Source organism: Daktulosphaira vitifoliae, unplaced genomic scaffold (assembly GCF_025091365.1).
Source record: "Daktulosphaira vitifoliae isolate Bord-2020 unplaced genomic scaffold, ASM2509136v1 Scaffold_4, whole genome shotgun sequence".
Taxonomy (NCBI): domain Eukaryota; kingdom Metazoa; phylum Arthropoda; class Insecta; order Hemiptera; family Phylloxeridae; genus Daktulosphaira; species Daktulosphaira vitifoliae.
In genome coordinates, this window is record NW_026099575.1 from 8,263,824 (window position 1) to 8,271,335 (window position 7,512).

The 7,512-nt window shown below is 24.9% G+C and overlaps 1 protein-coding gene across 4 annotated transcripts in view; it reads right to left on the reverse strand.

The window, feature by feature from the left end:
* LOC126904481 (uncharacterized) overlaps window positions 1–7,512 on the reverse strand; it is a 125,999-nt gene that overhangs the window by 34,967 nt on the left and 83,520 nt on the right. The gene's annotated exons all lie outside the window — the stretch shown is intronic.

Here is a 7,512-nt window from a genome sequence, read left to right on the forward strand (position 1 = left end):
TAATAATTAATTCATTATATATATATATATATTAATTGGAGTATGATATAACTATAAAATTCTAGTAACACGTAATAGCCTATAATTTTATAATACAATATAATTTATTAATATTTTTGATGAAAAGATAGTGTTTAAATTGAATTATTATTTATATTATTGCGATGACCTTGGAAAAAATGCCAACTGTATACTTATTACATTTTACTATCGACACATTTTAAATATTACTCATTATAATCATTGAATGTCAATTATATTCTTGGTATACTTATTTTGAAATAATACTTTTTGTGATTAAAAATTTTCGTGGCGACGTAGCCGAGTACTCCTACGGGAATATTGAAACTGGTCCGTAAGGATGACCCAAAGAGCCTAATGAGTCATGGGTGCGTGGGACTAGTAGAGGACCACACTTTTTTGGAAGACAGAGACTAGTCATTTATTATTCATTAATGTTACATTTTATTTTAATTATTAAATTCAAAGTTAACAAATGTTACACGAATATTTCAAAACCGATACTATGTAGTAAACACTATTAAAATAATTAAAAATAAATGAAAATCTAATAATTTCACAATCAACGTATGAACTAATTGAGTTAATTACGCTATTTTAAAATTAGAGACATGATTTTATTGGAAAATTATTTTTATATAATATATTGTGTATTAAGTATGAAAGATTAATGCACACTAGTGACGTAGTCAAGGAGGAATAAGGTGGCAGCCCAAATCGATATGAATGCAACAACCAAATTATGTACTAAAATTTATATTTATTTTATCGACAACTTTAATTAAATTACAAATCATACAAACTAAAGTTTGGATTAAAATTACCATTTTGACAGGTCATCAATTAAATTTGATTCGGGAAACATTAATTCTAATTTTGAATTAAAAATGTTGTATCTTCTGAATTCCCAATATCATTAAAATTATATACCTCTACTAAATTAACACAACTCATGTAACGGCTCTTAACTAAATAGCAATCCTTTAAATATTTAATCTTTCCGGACAAACGATTTTCAGTGAATATTAAATATTTGATCATATTTATCATTTTATCAACTGGTTCTGTTCTTATCATGTGAAAATTGAATATTTTTTGTATTTTTTTTATATTCAAAATATAAGCTAACTTTCTCTCAACGACATTAATTTCATGATAAAAAACTGCAGCAGTACCTTTGTATAACTGGGTTGGATTTGTTAGAAGTGATAGATTACCCCACAAGTTGAAGTTCCATTTTTCTCAATCAGTAACATTTATCATTTCTGGTGCAGTGTAAATTTGATGACTTATTAAAGTTAAATTCATTAGCCTTTTATGGTAGGTCATGAAATGTAATAATAAACGTTCATCGGGTTCTTTAAGATCAAGTTCATTAGAGTTTTGATGACTGTTTTCACCATGAAGACAAAATAAAGTCTGAATTTTTTTTTTACATAATAAAGTATATTACATTTGCTTTAATTTAAGTTATATATAAAAGTGTCAGTATTTCTGAAACACTTTCAAAAGTTGTGTTGAAAAAGTTAATTTTTTATGAAAAAGTTGTCATTTTGAATCCCCCCCTGTGGGTTGGTAAAGGGTTAAATTTATAATAAAAATATACCAAATAATAAATAAAGACATCAATCATCTATAAAAAAAAAAAATTATATTGATATGTTCATTTTTGAAAAAGTTATGGCTGTTTTTAGTAAAAAGAGTTGAAAAAATTTCGAAAATTAGTGATTTTTAAATTTATAATTTTTTTGGAGATTTTACCCATTTACGAGGAACGAGGGAGATTTTTTCAATTTCTGAAGGTAATGTCTTCGACTAGATACGATTTGTGATCTTTTGACGTNAAAAAACCAATTAGCTACCTATATTTGTAATCCCTTGTGTATTATACATGTATATTAACTCAAAAATTTGAAACTTTAAATGTTTATATCTAATAAAATGATGAAGTGGTAACAAAAAAAAAAAAAAAAAAAAAACACATCATTGTAAAATTAATACCTTCTCAGCTTCGCATCGAAGCTATAACACGATTTTTGTAAAAAAATTCTCTTTTTTATATTTTTAACTTTATAATGCTATAACTTTTTGAAAGATGGATGGATCAATATAATTTTTTTTTTATTTATAGATGCATGATGTCTTTACCTTTCATTTGGTATATTTTTTTTATAAATCTGACTTTTTACCCACCTACAGGGGGCATTCAAAATGACAACTTTTTCACAAAAAATTTACTTTTTCAACTTAAATTTTTAAAGTGTTCCGGAAGGTCTGACACTTTATTATGCAAAAAAAAAAATTTCGGACTTTATTTTGTCTTCACGGTGAAAATCAAATGCTATTATTGTGTGAAAATTCTCGATTTTATTTTTTACATTTTCAACTTTGTAATGATAAAACTTATTGAAAACTGAATGGATCAACATAATTTTTTAATGAGAAAAAAAATTTTTTAGTTTTCCCTTTTTTTCAACATACTTTATCTTAATCAGGATATTAATAAGGAACTAGCAGATTATGTAGCATTTGGAATAATTCACCAATTTTTTAAAATTAAACACTATCTAAAGATTTGCATCGTATCGTTTTTTTTTATAGTGATTTTAATCACTGTCAGATATCATTATACTTGATCTAACTATGCCACGTCATCATTGTGCCGCGACCCCCTGTACTGGGTTTTTTATACTTAAAACTGCCATAACATTTTCTAATATTAACAAATCAAAATAATATTTTTATATATTGAAACCTTAGGTAATTTCCTTTCATTTTTTTTGAAAGACTAACACTTATTCTGCTTATAGGGGGTGATTTAAAATAGCACCTTTTTTACAAAAACTAACTTTTTCAACTTAACTTTTGAAAATGTTCCGGAAATACTGCGTCTTTTAAATATATATCAAATTAAAGCTTATTTTATGTACTATAATATAAAAACAAAAAATTTGTCCCGACGACCTATCTTCTATGCGCAAATGGCTACCGTATTCAATAATATGCAATTTTTTTTATTTAAATTCCGGATTTTATATTTTATTTTATTTTTAAATATCTTATTAGGGGAATACACTGCCTTTCATAAATATTATATAATTTAATTGACATAGAATAAAGTTCATAAGACATACAAAATAAAACTTATTAAAATTTTTTTACTTTTTTAAAGTCGAAAAAGTAATTTTTAAATTTGAGTGAGCTTAAATAGCCAATTTTATCATACGACAAAAGCAACGAACAGTTGCCAAATGGGTAACACCTGTATCTTTCACTCTTAGGGTACGAGGTTCAAGTCCGTCTGTGACTTTTAATATTTTGCATTTTTTTTTTTGAGTTAGATTAAAATTTTCAAATCATTTGATATTTATATCATTTAGATTCAATAACTTCAATAAATATACAGGATCCTATCACTATAGTCTCCCCTCGTGAGAAGAAATTTATATTCATGTTAATATTATTTTACTATGTAGTTCTTTTCGTGGCTACGATTTATTTTGCCAACCCTCACTAGACATACTTTTTTCAACGATATGTCAAATGATTACATTTCGTATTTAGTTTAAGTTATTACTCTTAAAAATCGAAAAAATATTCCTAATTCAAACCAAAAGTTAATTAGAAATGATTACTATGATTTTTATTTAAGTGATCTATTACGATAAAAATGTAAAAAAAATCGAACTTTTCTCATTAATGTACTGTAAATAGTAATTATAAAATTTCCTGATTGCATTAATCTTAATCATTAATCTGATATTAATCTTAACAATTTCATTTTTTTCTATTTAATAATGTAAATTTCAAACTTGCAAAGTTGAGCTAAAAGTTATGGTAATAAATTCATTTTTGTTCTATTAAAACTTTCACTTTAAAGGACAAAAAAAAGTAGGTTCAAAATGATTACTTTTAACATATTAAAAATCAAAATCAATAATAATTTGAAAACAATTAATTTTAAAAATTATATAATATATAATTAAAAGAAATACTAATATGGGTAAAATTAAGGAAATAGAAGTTGATGTTGCTTTTGTCCATCAATTTTTTAGAATTAAACACTATCTACAGATTTGAATCGAAGCGTTTCTTATGATAGTGATTTTAATCATTGTCAGATTAAATCTATACTATGCAACATCCCTACTATGCCGCGACCCCACTGTGCTGGGTTTTTTTAATTCCAACAACAATATTATCATAACTTTTTTTTTTATAGATATATGAGGTATTTACCTATCATTTTATATATTTTTGTTAACATTTGACCCTTCACAAGTCCACAGGAAGAGTTTCAAAATGGTAATTTTTTCACTAAAAATTAACTTTTTCAACTTAATTTTTGAAAGTGTTCCGGAAATACTGACACTTTTATATGTATCCTAAAATTAAAGCTTATGTAATATACTTTATTATGGAAAAACAAAATTTCGGATTTTACGGTGAAAATGGCTACCGTATGCTATTTTTGTGTAAAAATTCTTGATTTTATATTTTTAACTTTATAATGCTATAACTTTTTGAAAAATGTATGGATTAATACAATTTTGTTATGAGAAATGATATTTATATGTCTTTTATTCGACATACATTTTTTTTTTAATCGGACCATTACCCCTTTATACATGAGTGGATCAAAACTTAATTCCAATAGAAAGTAGAACTATTCCAACTTATTTTTAATTCAAATATATTCATTGATTATTCATACATAACCTAATAATCCAATATAAATATTTGTTATATAAATTAGATGGATTTTTTTATTATTTAGACTATATGGGAAACTCTAATTGCAGATTTGAAATCGCGGCAAAAATGGGTTTAGAAAAATATATATTAATCTCAGATGAAAATTCCTTGACCAGTAAATTTTTATAAATAACAAACAATTTTTTATTTTAATATTGCATCAAGACCTTCAACTTTTATATACTTATGCCTTAAAAGTAACAACTACTATAAATTTTTTTATAAATTCTCCGTAAAAATTACAATTCATTTAAAATGAATTCGAAATCATTAAATATAATTTTTAACTATAGAAAAGACGAGGGATTGATTTTAGCTGTCTTTATCAAAATGCACTCATATTTGTTTTGAATGTTATTAATAAAAATATTTCTTTTTATACAGTATGTATCTCTACGTAATAAAAACTTCTAAAATAGGTGATAACATTAACAGAACAACTGTGCGGGCATCAAATTTTGTTACACAAAACAACTATACCGACTAAGATTTCATAAACCTCTGCTATTATCGTTAACCAAAAATATATTCTTCTAATGATATTATACATCATAATATTGCTGGATAAAATATTTACATGACTCAGTCAATAAGGGAGGCACGTGCCCCTATGTCCCCTCTAAATACACCATTGCTTTAATTATATTCTGATTAGTGATTCTTAGATTTAAAAGTATAATTTCTGAATAATATTTTTTATAGCAATTAAATATAGTATGAAATTAATATTTTATTTCTACGGAGAAATAATAAATAATGATAAAGTAGTATATTTTTTACTTCTATGACAAATATGTGAAAAATTAAAGGGCTTGATGCAATACTTAATAGAAAATTTTTTGTTTAGCTTCGATGCGAAGCTGAGAAGGTATTAATTTTACAATGATGTGTTTTTTTTTTTTTTTTTGTGTCTGTTACCACTTTTTCTCAGCACTCACCGAACGGATTTCTTTCAACGATACGTCAAAAGATCACAAATTGTATCTAGTCGAAGACATTACCTTCAGAAATTGAAAAAATTCCCTCGTTCCCCGTAAATGGGGGAAACCTCCAAAAAATTACAAATTTAAAAATCGCTAATTTTTTCAATTTTTTCAATTTTTCTTACTAAAATGTGCCGTAACTTTTTCAAAAATGAACATATCAATATAATTTTTTTTTTATAGATGCTTGATGTTTTTACCTATCATTTGATATATTTTTATTATAAATTTAACCCTTTACCAGCCCACAGGAGGGGATTTAAAATGACAACTTTTTCACAAAAAATTAACTTTTTCAACTTAACTTTTGAAAGTGTTCCGGAAGGTCTGACACTTTTATATATATCTTAAATTAAAGCTTATGTAATATAATTTAATTTGAAAAAAAAAAATTGACCTCTGGACTTGTCTTCACGGCGAAAATGGCTACGGAATGATATTTTCGTGTGAAAATTCTCGATTTTATTTTTTATATTATATTTAACTTTATAATGCTATAACTTATTGAAAAGTGTATGGATCCACACAATTTTTTTATGAGAAATAATATTTTTTAATAAACCCTTTTTCATTCGACATACTTTATCTTAATCGAGATATTAATAAGGAACCAGCAGATCATGTAGCTTTTGGAATAAAACACCAATTTTTTTAAAATTAAACACTATCTAAAGATTTGCATCGAAGCGTTTATTTTTGATAGTGATTTTAATCACTGTCAGATATCATTATACTTGATCCAACTATACCACGAAACTACTGTGCCGCGACCCCCCTGTACTGGGTTTTTACTTATGAATAAATACACTGGTCTACAATAAACTTTCATCTAAATCAAAAATATAATTATTAAATATTTCTAATCAACTTTTCGCACTGCTTTCAAATCTTAAATTAGTCTTTTTCTATCACTTCTAAGTTTTGATATCAGAAATAATTATTAAAAAATGAGTATTTACTTGTAAAAAAACAATTAATAATTATAAAAAAAAATGTTTTTATTATTATTCATTTTGAATTTTATTATGTTTAAAAATAATCAGTGCAAAATATAATTGTTAACCTATTTTATTGGTTATTTAAAATTGAATTTTTGAAAATTTATAATAAAAAAAAAAGTTGAATTTGTTATCATGACTTTTAGCTCAACTTCAAGTTTAAAATTAAAATCATTAAATAGAAAATTGTATGATAATTAAAAAAATAATATTGTTAAGATTAATATGTAGTCAAGCTAATGTGGAAATTTTTTTTTTTAATATTTAAAAAAAAGGCAAATTTCTATATTATTAATAATTTATGTAAAAAATGAGTAGTGAATGAAAAAAATAAAATTACATATCTTAATTAATAAAAAAAAAAAATTCAACTTGGCTAATCAAATTTATAATTTGGTAACCTTTAACTGTTAATTTATCGACATTATTCATACTTGATATAACTTGAGTTAATTATTTCGATTGACTTGCCCATTCTTGAAAATAACTAATACTCAGATTTGAATATTACCTCAAATAATGTCAGAATTAATTTTGTCTTGTCAAAATCGAGTGCGAAATCTAGGAAAATGACAATAGAGCGCTCTTATTTTGTGTAACGCGTATGTAAACCAACTTTATGAAACCTACAATATTTCTTCCCCTAATTTTACTAGATTATTGTCAATGTCGTCAAGGGCAACTGTTGGACTGTTTATTATTCAATACTTTCCACTTTCGTTGCAATATCATAGACCATTCAGCTTAATGAAACA